At 47.6% G+C, this 25,729-nt stretch overlaps 1 protein-coding gene and 1 long non-coding RNA gene across 4 annotated transcripts in view; one reads left to right on the plus strand and one right to left on the minus strand.

Moving 5' to 3' along the window:
• GNAO1 (G protein subunit alpha o1) overlaps window positions 1–25,729 on the minus strand; it is a 165,875-nt gene that overhangs the window by 84,392 nt on the left and 55,754 nt on the right. The gene's annotated exons all lie outside the window — the stretch shown is intronic.
• Window positions 7,544–12,542, plus strand: LOC122911437. Its single transcript, XR_006385464.1, has 3 exons — window positions 7,544–7,637; window positions 11,469–11,629; window positions 12,378–12,542. It is a non-coding gene; the product is annotated as an uncharacterized LOC122911437 (long non-coding RNA).

Raw genomic sequence — 25,729 nt, forward strand, 5'->3', positions numbered from 1 at the left:
GTATCATATAAATGGAATCATACACTACACAGTCTTTCATAACTAGCTTCTTTCACTTAGCACCATGCTTTCCAGATTCATCATGCTATAGCATTTTCTAGTACTCCATCTCTTTTTATTGCCCACTTATATTCCATTGTATGGATATACCACATTTTATTTACCCAACCACCAGCTGATGGACACTAACAATTCTTGTAAAATTTGACTTGATACTGGGTGGTAAGTCTTTAGCTTGGGTTTCTCTAAGAAGCAGATCAGAATGACCCTTCTGACTTTTCTTAGACTTCTTTAACCCTAGATCCAAGTTTCTAGAGGGAAGATACACCCAGATTGGATCATTGGTGCACTACCCCAGAGGGATCTTAGAGGAAATTGCTAGCTCCCACTGTAAACAACTAAAAAATGAGAAAATATATACACCAAGCAGTTTCAGGCACAGTACAGGACTGTGATCCTAGAGACAAGGGAAACAAATATGATGAGTCCTCTGGTTGTGATGGCTTTCCACTTAGGAGTCATGTATCAGCCCTCAATGAAGGGAGGGAGAGCCCAAGCAGAGCAGAGCAGTCTCACTTAGTTGATGAGGTAAAGATCAAAATTCAGGAAGGCTGAGGTAGCTGGGATTCCATGGGCAAAGCACCAGAGAGAAAAAAACCACAGAGAGAGAGAGAGAGAGAGAGAGAGCTCTCCATGCATGACCAGGCATCTCTTTGAGTCTTGGGCTGAATAGGGTGGGATTGCATGAGCTCAGCAAGGAGCAAGCATCAGGGAGCTTATAAACTGGACACTTCCCAAAGCTCACCAAAGGCTGGGAGATGTGCAAGTTCTGACCAGGCAGAGTGGAGAGCCCTTATTAAGCCATGAGGACACTCAGCAGAGACTCCAGAAGGCTCATGCCATAGTAGTAAGGCTAAACTGGCTCTAGAGTAAAAGTTACTTCAGACGTGCCCTGACAAAGCTCAAAAATTAGATGCAAAAACATCAAACTGATCTACAAATAACTTAATTGCCTTAGAATAAAGTCCAACTCTCTTTAAATGAGGACAACAAAATTAGACACCTAACAATATAATATTTTTAATATGTAGCATCCTATACAAAATTCCTGGCTATGTGAAGGAGCAAAGGGCAACCCATAACCAGGAGAAAAATCAGTCAATAGAATCAGACTCAGGAGTGACAGAGATGATGGAAATAACTAGTAAGACTTTAAAAAGACCCATTTAAAATATTTTCAAGAAATTAAAGAAAAACATGGACATAATGAGTAGAGAAATGGGAGACATAAAAAGAACAGAATGGAGTGTCTAGAGAAGAAATATCTGAGATAAAAATTTCACCATATGGGATTAACTCCTGGAAGATTAGTGACCTTGAACAATAAGCAATGGAAATGATCCAAACTAAAGTAAAGAGAGGAAAAAGGCTAAAAAAAAGGTATTGTGATATTTATAACATAAGTAAAACGAAAACTTACGCAACAATAGCACAGAGGATGGGAGGAATAAAATGGAAATATACTGTTGAAAAATTCATATACACGAAGCACTTAACAGTACAGCATGGTAAATTAAGACATATAATATAAATTTTAGACAACTTAAAAGCTATATAAAAAAGCCCAGTGTTGCCCAGGCTCCAAGACCAGACTCCCCTCCGAGGGTGGGACACGCCGGGAGACCTGAGAGGAGCAGCTGGGATCTGTGACTCCCCATGATACCCTCTTACAGGAAGCCAGTGCAGTGAGTTTCTGATTCTTCATTTTGGTCCCTGGGAGTACTTTTCAGACCCTTGGTGGCCTTCAGAATTTACCCCCACTCGGGACAGAAGTATAATTTTTCTCACCCATTAGTATCCGTCATGATAGCACCTACTAAGGCAGGGAGGCCAGGTTTTTTATTATACCTACTTGACATTAGAGGAAGTGAGCCCGAGAGAGATTAAGTAATTGGCCGAATGTCTTCTCCGTCCAGGAGTAGAGCACAGGCTCCCTAGTATACTTCACTTTTCTACCCCACCTCAGTCCTTGGGCTGGACTGGGTAGAAAACCACCTGGAAGGTCTCAGCCTGGTGCCCGGGCAGGGGGTCGGGGGGCTAAAATAAAGAAGCTTCAGGGGAGGTTTGCAGAAATGAGGCAATGCAGGGAAAACTTGCTCCAATCATGACTACTAGTTCAATTACTTGTTCAAAAGGGCGGACAGTAGCTTAAAATTGGGCTTCCTGTTTCAGGGTAGAATTTTATGTTGGACTTTACCAAGTAGTAAGTATATTGGTCTTACTACCAGTAAGGAAAGTTGGATGATATAAGACAACACCAAAACCAAACCAAACCAAAACTACTATTAGTAATCCCATCATTCAGGCAAAAACACTGATGTTTTTAGTGTCAGCCCTAGTATTGCTTTCACGCCACCTTCCTCATCTTCTCCCCCCAACAGGGATTTGAGTCATATATCCTTAAAAGTATCACTTGAGGCCCCTTTATTTGCTATTCCCCATGTCATCCAGAGAGGCAGAGAAGAGCAGTGGAGGCTGACTTCTTGGGCTAAGGAGCCAGACAGATGTGGGCAACCCTAGCTCTATCCTGATGAGCTGGGTGTCACTGGTAAAGGATTTAAACCCTCAGGTCTTGGGTTTCTCCTATACGACAAGCTGTTGTGAGGAATAAATGCAAAATGCCTACTATATAGTAAGTATGTATAAATGATAGCTGTGAGTAGTAATAGTTGCATTCTAAAGCCAGACCCCCCCCCCACCAAACAGAATTTCCTTCATTGGTATCAAGGACCAAAATAAGAACAGTGGTAGATGTTGGGGGATTTACTCTCTGCCTTCTGTGCTTTACACATACCCTCTCGTTTAATCTTCAAAACAATCCTAGGAGATGAAAACTATTATCATCTCTTTACAGATGAGAGAACTGAAGCTCAGAGAGACTAAGCCACTTACCTGAGGTCACACAGCTGGTAAGCATCAGAGTGGCATTCGAGACCCTACTTGTGACCACCAGACAGATGCTGAGAGGCAGAGTCACTTCTGCCCTAGATCCCTGTATCCAGGCTCCCAGAGGATCCAGAGATCTCACACACAAAGTGAATATCAGAACATGTCCTATGGTATCAGTGCAAGGAGTGTGGGGCAAGGAAAAGAGGCGTCTGGTCAGGGTTATTTTTATTTATGTATGTATGTACGTACGTATGTATGTATGTATTTATTTATTTAAGGAGGCTCTATTCCCAAAGTGGGGCTTGAACCCATGACCCTGAGATTGAGAGTCACATGCTCTACTGACTAAGCCAGCCAGGTGCCCCCGGTTAGGGGTTGGAGAGGCAGCCCAGGGGAGTCTAGGCTCTTGTGACCGCTTAGGTCTGAGCCCTAGAGGACATAGCACTAGGATTTGGAAAGCAGGAGTAAGGCTGCGTGTGACAGCTTAGCGACAGTCAGTGGCATTTCCAGTATCATAGTGCAATAGCCCCAGAAACTGATCTTCATCCGAGGGTCAGATCACATCCCAGAGACATCCTGTGAGCCACTGGATCCAGTCATACCTGAAGCTAATCCTATCTCTACATTTTTGAGTGACAGGAGCCCAATCATTCTCCTAATTTGACTTGGGTTTCTGCCACTTACAACTGATAGAGTCGTGATAAAACATGCTTTGCACCTTGAGAACCACAATAAGCAGAGATCATCTCCTGCTAGACTTGTTTATTAATTTTCTGTCTTTACCACCAGCCTGTCAGCCCCTGGAGGTCAGGTACCATAGCCCAGCCATCTCGCTTCCTCTTCTCCGCGTTATTTGGCTCAGTGCTGGGCTCTGGACAGCACTCAGAGAAAGTGGGACATAACTACGTGAGCCAGGAGTAGACAGACGCACAAGCTCCACCTCTCTCCAAGGAGCTCACTAACCGGAGGCGGGTGTGTGTGTGTAAGTGTGAGTGTGAGAGTTGGGGTGGGGTGGGAATCCACCAGATTTCTTACGCCTGCAGAGCCAGGCTGGCAAAGGGAAGCCAAGCTAGATGCTGCAATGGCGCCCACACCAAAGTCAGGGACCCTGAGGGGAGGACCAAGGGCTGACTCTGCAGCCCTGAGTGTTTGACTTTGGACAGGCGCCACCGGCTGGTCTCTGGAAAGTCTCAGGAAACCTGGCGAGGCAACTGCAGGAGGAGATCTCAAGTGGAAATGGGGAGAGAGAAGGAGGGAGGGAGGGAGAGCTGGTCTGAGATTTCTGGGCAGAGGCCAACAAGGAGGGACCCCCAGCCTCCCCAGCCTTGGCTCCTTGTCTCTGGGGCCTTGGGGACCTTGCAGGAGGCCTGAACTTGGGCTCTGCTCTCTGCTTTCCCCCCTCTCAGGACGCACTCCGTTGCAGTGAGACTCCTTGGGCACACTGGCCTTATATGGTCACAGAACCACAGGCTCAGGAGCTGGAAGGGACAGAGGAGGATCGTCTGGCCCAGCAGCCAGACAGCCCAAGTTGGAACCACAGATGCTTCTGAGATGGTGACAAACGCACCAACAACCAGTTTTACTCCCAGCTTCCGGTGGTTCAGAAACTTAACGGTCTGAAGTTGCTGGAACGCGTGATTTTCCATGCCATCTCCAGGCTAGACTGGATTCCTCTCCTCTGCTTCCCTTTCTCCTGCACTGGGGATGTCTGTCTGTCCCCCACCGTAGTCCTGTTAGGGATCTAGATTAAGTGGGGTGCTTTGGGAGCCTGCTTTGGGAGCCAGACTTGAGCTGTGGGACTGAGTAATTTAACTGCTTAGCGATTCAGCTCCCGCAGCTTTCCGTGGAGATGAGTCTGGTAACACTAATTCTCCTCTCCAGTTGCGCTGTGTAAAGGCCAAGCGCGGGGCATGGCAGGCACTTGATCGGTTCTGCTATTATTATTACTGTTGTTGTTGTTGTATTTGGTGGGGGGGAGGTGCAGTTGGCTGGCTGTCCCCGTCGGTCCTCTTGAGGAGGGGGTGTAACCTGGGGCCACAGAGCAACATGGCCAGGAAGCCACGGGAGGACTACTGCCTGCAGGGAGCAGGAAGCCACAGCCTCAGCCACAGAAAGGAAGATGGGGCAGGGAGAGGGGGCGTTCTCGGAACTGGAGTAGATTCGAACATCACAGGAGCAGCAGCGAGCTAAAAAGCTGAACTCCCTGATTTGGGGGCTGCTTAATGGTGTTACAAAATGTGTTTCTGATCACAGCCGAAGGTTCATACGCTGACTGTCTAGGTTAGAGTCGGTGTTGAGTGCCTCACTATGTGATCCCTGACAACGGTTCCCTGTCGTCAGGGAGATGTGGTCAGCCGCGGGGCTATGGCCCTGGAGCCACACCCTTACCTCGCAGGGGTGGGCAAGGACCTCCCTGGATGCACAGAACACATTTTTAACCCAACAGTGAATGGTGAGATGCCAGTGAGTCCATGACTCACACACAGTGATTAGGGGCTCCACAGAACCGATCAGACAGCACGGGGCCCAGACAGGACTGGAACATGAAAACACCAGGAGAGTATAATGTGTGTCCTGTGAAGCCACTTTTATAAAACTACATTTGTGTATGATGATTTTGGTAGGAGGAAGGGGTGTGGAGGGAGTAGGAGGGAGGGGGGAGGATGCTTAACAAAATATCGTCAATAATCATTTTTGGGCAGTGGCATTCAGTGACTTTTTTCCTCTTTTATTTAGTTGTTTGTTTTGTTCCATTAAAAAAGCTTGCATTTGTTATTTGAAAGAACAACACATACTTCCCAGTGGGAAATAGACACTTCATGTCTAACCAGGGGCATTTTGGCCAGGGAAGAGGACTAGAGTAAAAAGGGGGAGAGTCATTAATCAAGAGAAATTTTCTGACATGTTTCACTTGGGTTCAGCCTGATGTAAGGTCTTATCAGACCTTGAAGCCCGTAAAGCCTGGTCTCTGCCTCCCTGGGGCCCTCCTTCTGGACGATAAGGTGCGTGTTGAGAACACCATTGCTAACGACATAAGGTGGTATCTGCCTAGGGCCAAATGAAAGGTCTGTGTGTCAGACACTTGGACTGCCACCCAACAAACATTCCCTTCTCACCATGGTGAGGTCCTCTCTCGGCCTCCCTTGCAGCTACGAGTGACCGTGTGATCCAGTTCAAGTAAGACTGAAGGGAAGTTGGCTAGAAATGCCTCGGAGAAATGGTTTTCCTTCTTGGTCCAAAGAGAGAGGTTTTTGAGAACAGCTTTCCTGCCTCCCTACTCCACTGCTCCCCTGCTCCTGGCTGTCCCTCTAATGGCCATTCCTTGGCTTCTTGCCTCTCTATGTGATTGTATAAGAAAGTGAATACTGGCACCATGGCAGCCATCTTGTGACCTTGAGGTTAAATGCCAGCATCCTGAAGATGGCAGATCTAAGGGCTCCAGGGGTTTCCCAGTGACACCACCGAACTGCCAAATCAATGCTGGGGCCATCTGATAACAGAGGGCGTGCTCCTACCACGGTGCCCTCTGCTGGGACAGGGAAATAGTCCTCCTTGGAGCCAACATAGAAATAGTCATTTTCCAGGCGGGAACCACTGACTTAGAGAGAAAAGACTTGCTTACAGGCACATGGTTAGCTTGTGGCAGAACAGGGACAGAATTCCCAGAGGCCTTCCCCATTGTGCCTCTGAATTCCTGTAGTGCTCCCGTGAGGAGGGGGACGGGTGGGTGACACCAGGTGAGAAAAACATCTATCGGTTGCAAAGCAGAAAAGATTTTTTTCCCCCACTTCTGTCTTAAAATCTCTAGCTCCCAATGATTTGGAGGCTTCTTTGAGGGTATTCTGTAAGCATCTCTGTCCATTCATTCATTCATTCATTCACACATTCCCTAATACACTTTCTACCCAATGTTTGGGTAGCTACTACTGGCATGGTATCAGGGGCTGGGGATCTAAGAGTGAATGGGAAGACACAATGGAGCTTGAATTCTACTGCAGAAGGTAGGCACTGAATAAGCAATTTCACAAATGAGTAATTAAATTGTAATTGGAGTGAATGCCACCAAGAAGAAAAATACCAGTGGCAAGAGATACAAGAGGAGGCCCTACAGCATGGGCTTGGCTGCACACGCAGGCAGACAGGACTCCAGAGAGGGGGACCAGCACGTGCCAAGGTGGCCCTCTCTACGTGGTCCCTGCGTGTCTTCCAGAACCTCCTCCCCACCCCCAGCAGGCACACGGGGTACTGGGGAAATGGGTGATGAAGGAACAGAAGCCTGGAAACCAGAGATCCCAGACAGGAGGGCTGCTCTGGATCTGGGGCGGAGGTCTGAGGTTTCCTCCAGAGGGAGGGTTCCACCCAACTTCCTGGAAAACCTGTAAACAGCAAGTTAACCCAGTGTGGGAAAGGTTGCAAACACCGGCCAGCCTGAGAGTACTGGCAGGAACAGCAGACCAGCTTGAGGGGAGGCACCCAGGGACAAGGGGCCTAGAGCACTGCTGAAAGCCAGACCTCTCCTCTTCCCTGGGGAAGCTCCCACCGACGGTTCTTGTGTCTACTTACACTTGACAGAGGGTCCGAGTGCCCTGCCCAGTGGGGTGCGACCTGCAGGAGAGACCCTGGCCCCTGAGTCTGTGGATGCCACCAAGAGTGAGGACTAAGCAGAGCGGTCAACAGGGGGCCAGAAGGTACTGTGTGTGCAGGGCTGGCGGTGGATGGGAGGTGGGTATTTCCAGCCTTGCAGCCCCAGGTCCCTCGATGACTGGCTGACTGACTTCCTCCCTCCCTCCCTCCCTCCCTCCCTCCCTTCATTCCACGAATAGATACCGAGTACCTGTTAGGGGCTGGACACACCCGGACGCTCCTATTGCTAACAGTGTGGACTCGGGCCGGTTGTCAACCTCTGTGAGCCCAGGTCTCCACTCTGTCAAGTGGGGATAATGCCTCTGTCCCAGGGCAGTCAGCAGTATTAAAGAATGTGTGGGGAGGACCTGGCACCCGCTCAGGCCCATTAATTGCCAACTGCTGCTGTGATTTAAAAGTCACAGACCAGGATGCCTGGGTGTCTCAGTCGGTTAAGCATCTAACTTGGGTTCAGGTCGTGATCTCGGGGTCGTGGGAAAGAGTCCCACATTAGGCTCCCTGCTCAGTGGAGAACCTGCTTCTCCCTCTCCCTCTTCCTGACACTCCCCTGGCTTGTGCACTTTCTCTCCCCTTGCTCTCTCTCTGGCAAATAAATAAATAAAATCTAAAAAAAAAAAAAAAAAAAAGGTATAAAAGTCACAGGTACTGATCAGTACCAAAGCAGGGCTATACTTCTACTCTCGTCTCCTGGGTCTGGGTCCCTCTCCAACCCAGGGCAGCAGGGCCTTGACCTAAATGAATAAGGTGCTGGGGGCGGGGTGCAGAGGATATCCATGTTCTGAATGACTGGCTCAGAGACCCCTGACTGGGCAGAGGTAAGATGTGTGTGTTTACAAGGTAACTATGCTGAGACCCTGATTTCTGATTTCCCAGAGCTCCAAGAGAGCTGAGCCAGAGGCCCTGGTGGGAGGTTAGAAGGTTTGCTCTGGTCTAAGCTTCCTTGAATAGCAGAGCCAGAACTATCCTCAAGGGGATGGTTCCCTCTTCCTCCCATCCACAGAACTGAGTACAATGTGTCAAGTGCTGTTCATACAGGCAGTGGTGAACAGGATGAACATAGCCCTTGACTTCAAAGGACTCCCTGTGTAGCTGGGGAAGACAGAAAATAAAGAACTAAATGAATAAATATTATAGAGTGATAAACACAAAAAGGAAGAGTGTTGGGGGTTAGAGTTAGGAGCCAGGAAAGGAGGTGGTGTATGAAAATGAGGCCTGAATGATGAAGACCAAACCTTACATATATGTGAGGAAGACAATTTCGAATAAAGAGAACAGCAAGTGCAAAGGCCCTGCGGCACCCTGTGCATTAGAAGAATGGTGAAGAGCCAGTGGGGCTGTAATGGAGTAAGTAACAGGGATAATGAGGGCAGTGGGGAGCTAATCCTGTAGGGTTATTGTAAAACTTATATTTTTTCATAATATGCATTAAAACAAACTGCCACCTATTAAAAAAAAATGTGTCCCCCATAAACCATTGTGAATTCTGCCATTGGTTCTGCTCTAGGTGTGGATCACTTTTAAATGGCAGCTCTCCCTCCTCCTTCCCTGACTTCTCCAGCTCTGATGAAAAGGCCTGTTGTTGGAACACTTAGGGATTCCAACTTATACAGCTAAGCAAAAAAGAAAGAAAGAAAAAAATCAGCCATCATCCCACCACCTGCAGGGAAGCACCATCCACATGTTAGTGTATATTTCAGTCCTATTATCTGAGAGCCCGTAAGTGTACTGTCTTCTGAAGCAGAATCACACAGTGTGCTTCCGTATCACCCAGCAGTTGTCACTGGCTGCTTGGTGTCCCATCATCTGAGTGGGGCCTGAGTCATTCGGCTGTGCCCCAATCAGCGGACTCTCGGGTTGCTTGTGGACGGGAGCTTGCCCCAGCTTCAAAGTCAGCTGTTGGGGAGGCTGCCTGACCATGAGCCCATGTCTCCTAATAAAGGCAGAAAGCTACAAAACCTGGACGGGACAAGCTAAAGCCTGGGTGACCCCTGGCCTTCCGGGCTGGGCTCGAGCGAAGCATGTGAGCACAAATGGGACCTTTCAACTAGAAAGGAGAAGAAAGATCCAACTTAAAATCTAGCTATTTCATGGTGGGATGAAGTTGTATGGTTTGAGAAAACTTATTTAAAAAATAGATGAGATCCCTTAGTAATTAAGACTATATTTAATACTTGATATTCTTAGAATAACATAGAATAGAAGGGTATTTAAAATAATGGTATTAAACCAATCAGTCCCCCGGGGGAATGACTGGTACAAAACAAGGGATATGTCCTGTTGACAGTGACTTGCAGAAATCTGTTATAAAGATGCCAGTTTTAATAAGGGGTAACTCGGGCCAGAAGCAGTGATGTCAGCTGCCAATTGTCACCAGACAGAGCCAGGGGCAAGGCCAGGACTTGTTGTGATTCCAGGACAGAGTCTCTGCTGCCATTATCTGGAAAACAGAGTGGACCTTGCCCTTTCCCAAGACTCTTGGTGCTGTGGGTGAGGGGGGTCGCATGCCGGCTCTCACTCCAGAAGGGTGTGACGCTCAGAGCACTGCCTTCTAGAGCCCTGTTCCATTTTCTCTTCATGGCAGAGGGGCTGGTCTGAATTCTGGGACCCTGGCCTTGGATTAGAGACTTACGTCATGTCTTAGAGTTGGAGGCAGAAGACCCAGGTTCTTAGGCAGTGTGACCACTAACAAGTATCACAGCCCCAGGTCAAGTGGGCAGAAGAAATGCCCGGAGAGCTGGGGAGTCTGACCTAGCCCTCTTTGGTTAGTGCCATCACCTTGGCCTGGGGCTCCACCTTGGTGCTAGAGGTGCTCCCCACTATGAGGATAGCCTTGGCTTCCTAATCCTTCCAGTGTTTTTAGGAAATGCTCCATTTACTATGATGGCTTAGGCCCCAGTTTGCTCAGGAGACCTGAGCCTTGGGTCCACCACTGACTAGGTCTGAGAAATTGGACATGTCCCATAGGTCTTGTTCACCAACCGTACTGCCCCAAGCAATGCCTAGACATCAAGAATGATCAGCTAACGTTGGCTGAGGGTGCTGAATGAAACGCGATTGTGTAGGAACTCTTCAGCTCTAAAATGGTGGCTCTACATGTGACTCCTTCCTGGGAAGCTAGCTGGCCTTTAAATTGTGGGCCAGGATGAATGTGCTTTCCCGACCCACCCACTACCTCCCCCCCAGCTGTAAATCCCATCTCCCAACCTTGGGTGCTGACTGGTCTTCCTCCTTAGGGGCCAGAATCTGTGGCCCTTTTCCTACTGATGTTAATTAGAATTACTCCCTCACTCACTGATGTGAGTTCATTCCCTTTTATCCCTGACCTTGGTTCTCACGGGTTTTCTACGGGTCAGGACATACAGACACCCTATGTTGCCCACTCTACGCTCACTTCTCGGAAAATCCAAAGCCACTGTGTTAAATTCATTGGTTATGTTGCGAAGACACGACAGAGAGCTTTATGGCTTCTGAGCCCTTTTTACTATGCCTTATGTAAAGACGTGAGCTTTCATTAAACACAGTAAGAAGAGCCTGGCAGTGAGGCAGATTGGTTCAATGTTGATTTTACTGCCTAAATCTAAGGAACATTTCTGGTTTCCCATCTGCCCTATTAGGGCAGCTGCTAGATTGCCCTTTCTTCTGCTGACATAATGAAATGAAATATTCTTATTAGTACAATGTTTCATATATGAATAATATACATTGGGAGGTCGTGTGCACAACTTTTTAATTATATTTTGTGGAAAAGGCACAAGTGAGGCTGCAAAGCTCTGTTCATCTTGCTCAATCCTTGGGGAAAAAGTGCTCTCCGGGCACTTCTTCTGCCCACCTGTCTACCGAATGTTTATTCATTATTTATGATCCCTGTTCAATAGCCCTGGATCCGGTCTCAAGAAGCACAGGAAAGGAGACAAGAGCACTCGAGCCCACCGTCTCTGGCAGACAGCTCAGAGACAAGACGTTCGCCAGCTCGAGCCACCTAAGCTTCTCCTCTTCCAGCCCCAGGCTGACCGGCTCTGTCATCTAGGCAGACCAGGTGGGACTCTGGCAATCTGTGGGAGGGCTCCTATTTGGGTTCCTCGCGGCTCCCTTGCCACTCGCTGTGGGGTGCAGTGGTGACTCACTGCAGATTCCGCCTATGAGCAAAGACGAGCTTTGTAAATGGCACATGAGGGCTGTCGCGGACATCTGCTGTTTTTGTTTGCCCGACTTCTACTCTCCCCTCCTTTGGAGAGCACGAGCCTTCCTCCCACCATGGGGACTCTCCCGATCTCTAGTCTAAGTCCCTGGGGCGAGCCCCTGCTCCCCACCTGCCCAGTTAGGGTAGCACATCCCTGGATCTCGACATGTCTGGCTACTCAGTTACACGAGTCGATGCGTTTCCTTCCATGCCTCAGCCACACTGAAATGAGGATGACAGCAGAGCCCTCAGGAGTTTGTTTAGAAGGACGGCGACAGGACACGGGACAAGCTGTGCAGACTTCCTGATCTGAAAGGGGGTGTCTAGTTACTGCTTAGCTTCTCGGGGCTCTGAGGGCTACGACACTACAGGAAAGGATGGACCCCAACCCCACTTCGCCAGTGACCAAGCCAGGTTGCTGGTCACTTTGTCCTGTAGGCATTTTCGGGGGCCAGCGGCTCCCCAAGCACTGTCCACTGCCCTGCAAGCCCAAACAAGCATCAGGAATGTCATTCCTCTTGCTCCTAGACTACAGACCTCAACAGCCTGGAAAAAGTCTTTTCACAGGCTCTTGGTTTTCCCCTTCCTGTTCTTTTTTAACCAGGGTTTGTTTTTCTTCCACTTCTTACCATGTGATTGGGAGGAAGGACACCAAAACACCACCACCAACTTGCAGAGACAAAGTGGCATGAGAAGAGTCCCCCATTCTCCACTTCAGGTGGCTTGGCATGCACTCAGGGGACAACTCGGAGATCTGCCATGGACCTCCCTACACCCCGCCATCGTCCCAGACGGCAGACAATGCTAGGTGAGTGTTTTATTCTGAAACAAAGAGATAAACAAAAAGCACCCTTCTCAGATCTCTACCTAAGAGAGTTCAAGGCAAAAGGTAGAGATCACCAAAACAGGGCTCTTTGGGGGGGAAAGTCACAATGTCCGCTGGGGGCAACGCTTGTGGTAATGTCTGCCAAAAGCAAGTCTGAATCCACATTCCTCTCCAAGGTAACTCATGTCTCCCTCAAAGCAAACAGCAGCGGTCAGTTGTCATGCCAGCTTTTGCCGGACACAGACGGCCACGTCTGTACTCAGGTCCCTGAGCCTTTCTGTAACATGTTCTTCCGGTTCCCTCTGCATCATCCCTTTATTGAGTCTTTAAAAGAAGGTGAAGGAGAGGGCGCCTGGGTGGCTCAGTGGGTTAAAGCCTCTGCCCTCAGCTCAGGTCATGATCCCGGGGTCCTGGGATCGAGTCCCGCTTTGGGCCTCTCTGCTCAGCAGGGACCCTGCTTCCTCCTCTCTCTCTGCCTGCCTCTCTGCCTACTTGTGATCTCTGTCAAATAAATAAATAAAATCTTTAAGAAAAAAAAAAAAAAAAAAAAAAAGAAGGTGAGGGAGAATTCCAGGTGAAGGCCTGTCTTGCCAGACCAAAAGAAATATAGTCACAGAAAAACAGAGCAAAACCCAGCTTGGCCAGCCTTCCTTCCCTGGCGGTGGCCGTGGCCCAGAAAGGATGCTAGTCTCTGTGTGGTGGAATGAAACGGCCCCGCCGTGGCCTCTGGGGCTTCCCACCCCAGCCTTTCTCAAGCAGATGGAAGCTCCTTGTTAATAACCGCTAAGGTATGGTCACAGCCCAAAAAGGAGAGTCCACAGAAATCACTTTGTGGGCTTCCACATCCATTCCCCTCTCTAGGGATGCTGGGGTGGGGTGGAGTGTTCTGCTCTTATGGCCGAAGGCATACATTCAGCCTGTAGGCGGGAGCCTGGCTGTGCCCTCTTGGCCTAATTTTGCCTCAGCTGGGCTTAACATGCAATGGAGTTGGGGCTCCATCGATGGCTCTGTTGCTCACCTGCGAGGCTGACAGGAGGGTACGTAGTTCCCGATCCCTCGCGGTCTCCAAGCCTGTTCTGAGAAGACCGGCTTCTGGGCCAGTGACTAGCAGATGAGGGACTGTGAATGTGAATCAAGCCTGAAATTGGCTCAGACTGAACTCAAACGTTCCAAGGAGGATGGGCCTCTCAAGCTACCATCCTGGGAATCCACTGCTTGGTCAGATGTTCACGAGCATCTCAGGTAAAGACGAAAGAGACATGCACACTGCTTACTGTCTGAGCTCTCTCGAATGCACGCCACTCAGCACACGGGGGGCAGTGAGGCTGAGTCGTGGGGAGCAATGGTGGCACCCGTTGAACCCCCACAGGCTACCAACATGTGCTGAGGGCTTCACCGACATTCAAACCTTCACCCCTTCCAGCAGATCCTTGGACCTCACCTCCCGGCACCCAGCCTTAGGGAACAGTTTAGTTTTCTCGAGAAAACTGGCTAACAGAGAAGTTAAAGAGCTGTCCCAGGGTCAGGAAAGGCAGGTCTTCCCAGGAGCCCAAGCCCCCAACCACTCTATGGAAAGTCTGTGAACCACCATTTCCAAGAAGCACTGATGACCTTCCAGCACAGTCGGGGGATGGAGACTGGGCTGATGAGGGGCAAGAGGACTGCCAACTGGAAAGGAGGGGGAAGGGCGCTTCCACATTAAGAAGGGGTCTCAACAGTCAGGTTTCTGTCGTCACACTGGCTCTGACTTGGAAACTCTTAGCCCTAGTTAAACATCCGGTCACCTCTAAATCTTATCAAATGAACCTGTATCCTGGCTCTTCTTCTTCTTCTTCTTTTTTTTTCCCCAAAGTATTTTATCTATGTATTTATTTGAGAGAGGGAAAGAGAGCACGCGAGTGGGAGGAGGAGCAGGAGACAAGCAGACTCCCCACTGAGCTCAGAGCCCGATGTGGGGCTCGATCCCAGGACCCAGAGATCATGACCTGGGCCCAAACCAAGAGTCGGCGCTTAACCGACGGCTCCATCCAGGCGTCCTGGTGCTGGCTCTTCTGCTGACCCCTCCCAGCCCTGTACCTGCTCCACTCAACGCCCTCTACCTGATACACCGCTTCCTTGTGATGCGTCTCCACTCTCTCACTGGGCTGAATGCCCCAGAGGCAGACACAAGGTTGTGGGAGGTGTGGACGACAAAAGAACGGGTGGAGTATGTCCGGGGAGATCCCTGCCCCTGCCAGGTGGCTCTACCACATTCACTCCCGCTTGTTAGCACCAGGGCCAACTGCTGAGACAACTGCCCTAGGGTACTTCTGCACCCCTGTGCTCTGAGCTCCCACAAGCTCACTCATCAGGATGGTCTGGGAGCTGTGTGGTTAGGGACTGGGAAGGCTGGTGGGAGGGGCAGAGTATACACACCATCTTCCAGCATTGGACACAAATAGGACTGCCGAATTCAATTCAGTAAACACCTCCTAACACCCCCGAAGTGCAAGCAAGGCATGGTCCCTGGTCTCTTCGGTGTGTGGGGAGGCAGCATTTCTGCAGTGTGTGAGGCCGGTGGTGTGCTCAGTCTAATTTTGATGTGTGGCTCCGGTTCCTGGTGGGCCTTCCTGGGTGGTGCTGCCTATGCCCTTGGAAGGCTCCAGCCTTCTCCAGCTCCAACATGGACTTGCAGACTTGCACGGCTCGCAGATCAACCCTGGGGTTCTCCCAATGGTTGTACAGGAACGCGTAACCAAATATTCAGCTGCATGGGGCGGGGGTCTGTTGTTGCAAGCCTGTTACCATACTCTGAGCCTCTAATAATGGGCCATAGGAAGCCAAGTGTGTGCCTGGCAGTGCTTTCTACGAAGAACAAAGAGCTGTGTGCAGGAGCAGCTTGGACCGAGCTGTCGCCTCAAAATGAGAAGTACCAACGGGGCTCAGGGGCCAGAGCTAAAACGGGGCTCCCCTGTCCAACCTCAGACGAACCCCTCTCCCAGTCCTGCTTTCAGGCAAGAGGCACGGCACGCACTCATCCCTCACTGCTCTTGAAGGAGAAGACGAAAACTCTGCGTCTGTTTCCCTAGCACCGCTCAGTCTCCTGGATGGGCTGCCAGTCCCCGACACCAGCTCCCAGGGAAGCTGTGGGGCCACAGCTCTGGGTGGTCCTGCACAGCAAGTCCCAGGATGTCAGGAATATTATCACTGCCCTTGCTTTCATGAACCAAATAAAGGTGAGATGGCTGAGTAAGGCCATTCGTGGAACAGGCTTGCTGCCTCCCACTGCTGGAGGGACAAAGCGAGGGGTTTCCTGGTCTAGCTGCTGTGCCGCTGCCCCTCACGGCGATGAATAACCAATGCTTCCTTTTAAGTTCTCCCAGCATTTCTACAGATACTATTTGAATAATAACAGCTCCTACTGATTAAACACTAACTTTGGATTAGGTATTTACATATATTATCTCACTGGATCCTCATAACAGATCTCAGGGATGAGTAACACAGTTATCCCCATTTTACAGATAAAGACACTGAGGCTTAGAGAGGTTAACCAGTTCTTTGGCCAATGTCGCAGCGCTGGTAAAGGGTAGAACGGGGGATTGAAACAGTGGTTCCTCCATTATCTCCATTCCAATGGCCCTGATAATGGCCCAATTTTCCAGTAATGGGGGGAGATACAAGTATTAGGGTGACCAGCTGGCCCACTGTCCCAGAGCAGAGGCCTCCAACTGGCCATCTGCATCCTGGACTTGGGCCAACAGAGGGAGATGTGTTTTGTTTGGTCTGCAATGGTTTTGAGTTTTTTGAGTTTGGTTTTGTTTTTTATTGGAGCAAATGTATTTGAATCAGGAGATGTCATTTTTGGCTTCTGGAAAAAGCTGGACGGGCTGATGTGCCTTTTCAGATAGGACCTGAGTCTGGCCACCTGCTGTGGGGCAGGGCCAGGGTGCTCTGGAGACCAGACAGGTCCCACCAATCTGCCGCCCTCAGCTATGGCCCACTGGCCCTGTCACCCCTTCAAAGAGCTGCTTAAGTGACATTAGCCACATGTTCCTGGCAAAATAAACATTCCCAGCATGTTAGTAGGAAGGAAAAGTGCTAAACTCATGGCAGGTTTCTTCTTCTCCTCCTCCCTCTTTTTTTTTTTTGTTGTTGTTGTCCTAATAAATATGGGTAGTAGCCAGGAATTTGACAGGTCCAGTGAATCTGGAACATGTAGTAGGAACCATGTTCAAACTTGTGAATCAGGTCCACCTTGCTTCCATCCTTTCAGTCAGCCTTGTTGGGACGATTCCACACCCCCTACGGATCTGACAAGATGCATAGCCAACCCGAAGGCTCTGTACAGCTGGAAGTTTGGCCACAGGCCAGGTCTGCACTTAAGTAAGTGCTGCTGGGTTAGACGCATGGAACACTAATGACAATCACGTGGCCCCGGCTGCCGAGAAGTGGTCCAGAAGTGATGGGAAGCAAACCTCGTGAGTTAGCCAATGCAAAGGCACTTAGCCAACAAGTGGGAAAGACACCTATGCACTGGCTAACCGTGAGGAAAGAATCCAATCTCTAAACACAGCAATGCCCCCAGGCTCAGGCTTTGGATTGCCTCTCAACATCTCCACTTACTTTTTTTTTTTTAAAGATTTTATTTATTTATTTGACAGAAAGAGACACAGTGAGAGAGGGAACACAAGCAGGGGGAGTGGGAGAGGGAGAAGCAGGCTCCCCGCTGAGTAGGGAGCCTGATGTGGGGCTCCATCCCAGGACCCTGGGATCATGACCTGAGGCAAAGGCAGATGCTTACTGACTGAGCCACCCAGGTGCCCCTCAATATCTCCACTTACATATGCACGAGGCGCTGCAGACCAAGAAGTCCCTCACTGAACTACTGATTTTCCTTCTAAATCTCCTCCTCTGTCAGCCTTCCCCACCCCAGCTAAAGGCAAATACTGTTGCCTACCAAAGACTCTGAGCATGCCACCTGATCTCTTCTTGTTAAAACGGAGATTAATAAGTGTTAAAGAGGTGTCAAAGACATAGTAACACCAAATTCAAGAATTTCTATTTCTCATGATCAGAAGAATGGGAAGAGAACTGAAAAAACAAAACAGAAAAAAACGTGCCCACCGTGGGCTTCACTGTAACTGAACACTGTGTCCCTGTTACTAGAACAAATCATCTGAAGGGTCATCAACAGCTCCCAGCTCGCAATGCAAGGGACCCTGGAACAAATGGTTCTGGAATCTAGTCCAGTGTCTAATCTGATTCCAGCAGATAGAAGAGTGGAGGGGGTTTTGGGGGCAAGGGACTGGGTGATAAAATCCCCGGGCATAATGACAGCCTGCCCCTAGGAAGGAAAGCTCAGGGGTTATCCAGTCTCAGCTGACCCACAGGAAACCCAGAGGATGACAATGACTCTGAAAACAGAGCAACCTAAAGGAGATTAGCATCTCTGATCTATCTGCCCATCCTGAATCAGAGAACTGCTGAGGCTTTTGGGGTGGGAGGATGTGTAGAAGATAAGGCTGAAAAACTGGTGTGGGGATCTCTCCCCTTTATTTGAAGACCTGCTTCACAGAATATCAGAGCAAGGAGCAAAGGCTGGGAAGAGACTACCCAAGGGAGGCCTGTGGAGCCCAGTATGTATGTGGGAGTTGGGGAGGAGGGTTGGGAGCGGATCTTTGCTTGACTGGCCCAGGTATCCCTGGAGCCCAGGGGGCCAAAAAGTAGCAGAACATATGGGCTGCATACCACCTGACCCTCTGCCTCTGGGGCTGAAGGAGAACAGGGAGGCCAAGGGGGAAGGATTCTTTCAGATGACCCAAGAGCATGCTAGTGGCTCACCTGCCTTGACACTCCTGGCCACGAGGGCAAGGGTAGCTCCACTCCCCAGCGGAGTGTTATCGCTGGGGCACCAGAGTAGTCTCCACAACTGGAGGCACCAACAAAGAACAAAGACCACTCACAACAGGCTTCCAAGACCCACTAGCAGAAGATCAGTCAGGATAAGCAGTGCACACATGAGCTGAAGGAGGGTTGCTCCAAGAGACAAAGGACAGGTCAAACAGAAAATCACATGTGCCTTAAAGCAATTCAGGGCACACATGAAAGACTTGCTGCGTATTAAAAAAAAAGTCTTGCCAACTATAGTAGGTGAATTCCTGTTGAGATGTGAGTTAGTGGCCTGGAAGACCAAATGGAAAAACTCTCCAAGTCTAGAGCCAAAATACAGAGACAGAATTCATGAAGGAAAAGATAAAAGGCCTGGAGGACAGACCCAGGGAGATCTAACCTGAGAATGCTGGGAGTTCTAGAAGAAAAAAAAAGGAATTGATGGAGGAGAGCCAGTAATTAAAATGACAAATAGAAGAGAATTCTCCTGTGTTGAAAAAAGACTTGAGTCTGCAGACTGCAAAGAGCTCACAGAGTTCCAGGAAGGATGACAAGAAGAAACATACACATAGGTTATCCCTGGAAAGTTCCTGAACTTCAAGAATGAACACAAAACTTTAAAAGCTTCCAGTCAGTTAAGTGTCACACTCTTGATTTCTGCTCAGGTCAGGATCTCAGCGTCGTGGGATCGAGCCCTGTGTTGGGCTCTGCGCTTAGTGCAGAACCTGCTTGAGATTCTCTCTCCTTCTGCCCTTCCTCTGTGTGTCTTTTTTTCTCTCTCTCTCAAATAAATTAATTATTAAAAAAAAAAATAAAAGCTTCCAAACAGAAAGAACACATTGCCTACAAGAAAACAAAAAAATCAGAGTGACATCAGGCTTCTCATCTGAAGCACTAGAAGCTAAAAGAGCATGGAATACCATCTACAGACTACTCAGGAAAGAGAACCAAATCCCCTCAAATACTCTGCCCATCATTTTTCATGGCAAAAGATATTTTCAGATATACAAGAATTCACAGAGTTTACCACTGACACATGAAAAATAAAGCAACAAACAACAAATGCAGCGGAACAGAGACCTTGCTGTGGGGAAAAATGAACAGGTCAGGAAACTATGATGAATACAGACACTTGCTTACACACTTGCTCCTTCCCCTTTCTCCTAAACCTAAATGGAACTGGTAAATAAGGACTCTGAAAATAGAAGGGCCATACTATGAGGGGAAAATTCCAACAGCAGCCCAAAGCTAAAAATATTAAATTATCCTAACAAATCAAGGAGTTGAAGAGGAAGGGAATAAAAATTTTCCAAGGTCTTATCTTAAGTAGTGGACAGGGAAATAATTCGAAGGTCTCATCCCACTGAAGTAGAGAAAGGCAGGGAGGAAATGAAGCTTCCTGGAGGGAGAAGTAGTTATTTCGTGTTATCTTGACTTCAAATAATAGTGGAGCAATATGCATTTGATTATGAAGTAAGAGAAAAAGAATGTAACATTTAATACAATGGAAAAGTAGAGAACTTCCAAACTGACATAGGAAAAGAAGGGAATGCAAAGCCACTACATCAAACCAGCACAAACAAGAAGAAAAACACAGAAATAATGATGCAAGGAAATTAAAGACATACCATTAGACAACAGGAATAAAATCAAGTATATCAGATTATGGGCTAAATGTCTCACTAAAGGACAGCAAAGGTCAGATTGGGTTAAAAAATTAAAACAAAAACAAAACCCAGGTACATGATATTTATAAGAAAACTAATTAAAATAAAGATATGCAGAAATGCTGAAAATAAATGCATAGACAAATAGAAATCAGGCACATGCAAACAGAAGGAAAGTAGGAGTGTCAAAATTAATTAGACAATGGGGAATTTTTAAAAAATTGCAGACAATAAATATATCTTTAATGATAAAAGGAATGCTTTTAAAATTTTTTATTTATTTGAGAGAGAGAGAGAGAGAGAGAAACAGACTCCCTACTGAGCAAGAAGCTTGATAAGGGACTCAATCCCAGGACCTGGGATCATGACCTGAGTCAAAGGCAGACACTTAACTGACTGAGCCACCCAGGTACCCCCCTCCCCCATCCTTTTTTAAAATGTAGGCTCCAGGGGCACCTGATGGCTCAGTTGGTTAAATGTCTGCCTTCAGCTTAGGTCATGATCCCAGGGTCCTGGGATTGAGCCCCACATTGGGCTCCCTGCTCAGAGGGAGCCTGCTTCTCCCTGTATTCCCTGCTTGTGCTTTCTCTTGAAAATAAGTAAATAAAATCTTAAAACAAACAAACAACATAATGTAAGTTCCATGCATGGGGCTTGAACTTATGACCCTGAGATCAAGACCTAGCTGAAATCAAGAGTCAGACTCTTAATCGACTGAGCCATCAGGTGCCCTGATAAAAGGAATGCTTTATGAAGCAGTTACAATCATCTGAAACCTGTAGACATTAAACAAGAGAGAAGCTAAATATAAAGCATGTATTAGAAATGAAATAAATGCAATTTTAGTGTGAAATTTCAAAGATGTCTATTTCAGAAATGAACACATCTTCGAGGCAAATATTAACTAAGATAACAAAGGAAATGAATCATATAACTTGAAATACTAGAAATATGTAGGACCTCACATTCCTTGAATACAGAATGGACTACTTTTAGGGAACTGGATCATTTACAAAAATTGATCATGTATTGGGTTTCAGAGATAAAACCTGAACAAATTTTACAAAGGAAAGCTTTCACAGACCACAGTATCTGAACACAATCAACAAAATTGGAAATTAAAAAAAGTTGAGAAGAAAAATATTGACCTAGAAATTAAGGAACCCACTCCTAGATAAATCTAGGATTAAAGAGGAAATCAAAAGGGAAATGACAAATTATCTAGAAAGCAGTAAAAAAGAACATTTCATATCAGTTCTCACAGGACAGAGAAAAAGTCATGCTCAGAGGAAATTCAAAGCCCATATAATTAAAGAAGAAGTATGAAGAATAAAGGGACTTTTAGTCCTTTTCTTAAGAGATCACAAAAAGAATGAACCCAAACAAAAGAAACTATCATTGTAAGTTAGTAAAGTTAAAAGCTGGAATTTATAAGGTAAAGAATAGTGGACTAGCGGATAAAATAAATAAATATAATAAGTAAAATAAAACCCAATGTGATCGATTAAGAGCAAATATACAAAGAACAAAAATGAGAAAGGAGACCCACCCACCGCTGCAGAAAAAAAAGAAACATAGAAGAATATTACATGCAGCTTTCTGGCCAAAAACATGAAAATTTGATAATTCCCTAGCCAAATATAAATTACTAAAATTGACCCAATAAGTAGAGGAACACTTGAAAAAAACAAATTACCATAGAAAAAGTTGGAAAGGTGATTAAAGATCTGTTACTGAAAATGGGACTAGGTATTTAGCACCGGATAGATTCAGTGAATTTTATCCAACCTTTAGCAACAGAGACTTCCAATATTATTTCAAGGATCCTTAGTCATACTAATAGATGGAGAATTCCCCAATTAGTGGTATGAGGCCATCATAACTTTAATTATTAAAACATGAAGAAGCTAGCAGAGGAAGACCATTCTCATTTATTAAAAGTGATGCAAAGATTATTTTAGAAAATTATCACATTGAATATACCCAAGTCGCATGAGAAGAAACATGTTACAATGAAACCTGTTCATTTTAGGAATGTGAGTAGTTCCACAGTATTATCCATGGCAACCACAAAGAGGGAAAAGCTATTTGCTCACATCAATAGATGCTGAAAATGTACTTGGTAACATTGAAATCATTCTTCATTAAAAACCAGGAATAGAAGCTAATTACTGACACAAAATAAAAACTGTTTACCAAAGCCCAACAGAAAATATGATTATAAACAGTGACATTCTACAATCATTTCCATTAAAATCTAGAGCTGGATAAGGATGGCAGTAATCACCATTAGTACTTATCAAGATCTACTACTACAACCCAATGTAGTAAAGCAAGAAAATGGTATCAGTGATGTAAAACAAGAGCTACAACACCTTTTTGATGATCTCTGTGTAACCAGAAAAACTAAGAGACTGTTGTCTCTCTCTTTTTTTAAGTCTATCATAATTAATAAGAGAAATGGTAAGGTGGCTGAATCTAAGATAAATACTCAAAAATTAATGTTTTTTTTCCCCTAGCAGCAAGTCCCTAAGAAAGAAAAGAAAGCAAATAGCTCATTCACAACAGTGACAAAATGATAAGCATCTAGGGATAAATTATATAAGAAACCTACAGAACCTACATTAAAAAAAAAAAACAATAAAAAAATCTACTATCCAACAGTTCCGTGTTTGGTGTATACCCAAGAGAAATGTTTACATGTGTTCCCCAAAAGCCGTGAACAAGAACGTTCCTAGCAGCACTAGTGACAATAACTCAAAATCAAAAGTCACCTCCATCATTTGGGGAAGGAATAAATAGAATTGTGGTCAGTCCCGCAATGTAATACTATACGGCAATGCAGAGGAACGGCCACAACTGTATACGCAGCAGAACGGATAAACCCGAATGTTAAGTGAAAGACAAAGGCATACCACAGGATTCTATTATTCAAAATACCCAAACTGGCAAAACTCCTCTGTGCCGCTGGAACTCAGGAGGATGGCTTCCCAGGTCGGGGGAATGAAGAAAACACAGCAGTGCCAGCCATGTTCTATGTCTTGATTTGGGTGTCGAATACTCGGGTGTGCTCACTTTGTGAAAATACATCAAGTTGTACATTAGGATTCGTGTATTTTTACTAGATACTTTATACTTAAAAAAAAAAAGATATTTTACTGAAGGCAATAAAACAGATTTGAAGAAAAGACATATGTTCTTGAATGGGAGCACTTAATATTATTAAAGAAATTCCCCCATATATTGGGATTTAATACAAATTTCAATAAGGTTTTTATTTTTATTATTATTATTTTTTTAATTGGAAGCTTGATCCCAGGAAGACTTGACATCTCCCTCCCACTTCCAAACAGAGGAGGAGGTAGAGGCTCGATGTTGGCTTGTCTCTCCCATTCAGCCACTCACATCCCCCTATCCCCAGCTGTTTCCAGAAGATGATGCAAGTGTGCAGCCCATGAGGTCAGAGTCCCACCCCTGCCTCTTACTGGGGGTTGGACCCGAGAGGGACCCAGCAGGGTGACATAAAGATCGCCACTGAAACTAAGCTGGTTAGTCCAGTGAGAATGCCTGCTTTCACCCACCAAAACCAAATGGATGGAAAGTGCTATCTGCTCCCATTGGACTGTGAAAAAGAGTTCTACTTCTCAGATTCACCTCTGGCTTTCTTTAAAAGCTTCTCAAACACCTGAGCATTTCATTATGGGCTAGCTTATTTGATATTCACACATATTCTGTTAAGGAGAAAGGACAGCTATGCTCTTTCTCCCCATCTTCTAGGAGAAAAAGCAGGAGTTTGGAAAGGTAATATGACTTGGTCAAGGTCACAAGCTGACAGGCAGCCCGTGCTGGGCCTCCCACTGTGGTCTTCTGACTCCACATCCTAGGCTTCCTTCCTGCTAATCTCTGTGATAAGACCAGTCACAAGTGAGATGGGGGAGTGGTGTGGGTGACTGGTCCTGGCAACGGACCCAGGGTCCTTGAGAGAGCCTTTTCGGGAGAGCTGGCCATATCCCGGGCCAGGCTAGGGGAGGCCCGGAGGAGGGTGATGCTGTTCCCTGCTCAAGCACTTGGCTCCAGAGGTGGCTGCCGCCGCTGCTATCTCATCGGACACTCAGAGGTCAGGAGAGAGCAGCTCCCCAGATGAACTCCTGGAAGGAGGCAAGTGTGTCGGCCCCTCACCCGTGAGCCCTACTGCAGCCTCAGAGTCGGGCTCCGGCATGGCACTTCCCTGGGGCGCCCTGGACTCCGCCTGCCAGCAAGGCTTAGTGAGCGGCAGGAAGGCAGCATACCAGAGCAGCTGGGTGCCCCTAGCCTCTGCACACAGGGCCCACCCAACTGCCCTCGGGGAACAGCAAGACTGGGCTGACACTAGAGTAGGCGTGTAGGGCGTCCGTGAGTCCACCTGAAGGTCCCAGTGAGGACACTGGGTGAGCTGCTCCCCAACTGAGAACTCAGTGAGGGGACGGTCCTCAGGGAGGGTGAGCCCTGAAGCAACACCCGAGTCCCTGAGGGGGGGACCCAGACCCCAGGGTGGGACGGAAGAGGTGGACAGCCCGAGGGGAACATGCTGAGGAACTGCTTTGCTCTGTGCCCTGGAGCGCGCTCAGTGGTTCGCAGGCCCCATCTCCTTTCAGTCTGGCTCTCTGAGGAAGGGGCTCTTCTCGTCCCCATGTCACAGCGGAGACGTGGACGCTGTGAGAAGCGAGATCATTTGCTCACGGTTACCCAGGTTGTAGGCGGCAGAGCCAGGTTTCTGTTGAACTGCGAAGCCTGTGGCCTACCCTAGGTAGCAGCGTGCCCCAGCCCCTCCCGACTCCCTCCTGGGCTGCCCCTGCTCTCCTTGCATCCCAGCGCTCTACTCCGCTCAGCACAAGGCTTGCTGCTTCCCTGAGCCTTCAAGCCTTTGTCTGAGAGGCTCCTGGGAGAATCTTCGTATCTGGGGAACTGACCGAGGGGGTCAGAAGACTTGGGTTCACACAGGCTGTCCCACTCAGTCCTGTTACTGCTCTGCACCCAGAGACTAGTAACCAGTGGGGACAGAGCACGGCACCTATAAGTCACCTCACCACCTTCATGTGCATTCTTAGTGAATTAGGAACTCACGTTTCTGGCCTGATCAACTCACTTGACGTGGGACTTCCCTCCCTCCTCCTTGGTGTGATCCTACTTTGAGGGCAGAGGATAATTTCTTCCTCCTTATAATTTCTGCTCTTGCTCCCTCTGTAGGGGACACGTCTGATTTGTTGTCCCCATGACAGGGCCTCCGAGAACTGGAGACAATTCTAGTGCCTTCTGGCCTAAAGCCTTCTGGCTCTATCTGGACCCAAGGAGAAGTATCACAAACACCCAGAAATGTAACAGGGTGCCTTTGAATCCACCTGGAGACGCCTCCTGATCAGAGAAAATGGAGCCTGGCTGGCCAGCTGGAGTTGGAGTTCAGATGAGGCACATGGAGGCACACAGTCCTCCATGGTACTGGAATGACTCCCGCAGGGAAAAAAAGCTCAGGGTACCAACCTTGGGAGCAGAATGAATTGTCACATGATCTGCAGGCCTATCACCTGACAATGGTTTGTGTGAGGGCAAGGAGTG

This window comes from Neovison vison, chromosome 7 (assembly GCF_020171115.1).
Source record: "Neovison vison isolate M4711 chromosome 7, ASM_NN_V1, whole genome shotgun sequence".
Classification (NCBI taxonomy): domain Eukaryota; kingdom Metazoa; phylum Chordata; class Mammalia; order Carnivora; family Mustelidae; genus Neogale; species Neogale vison.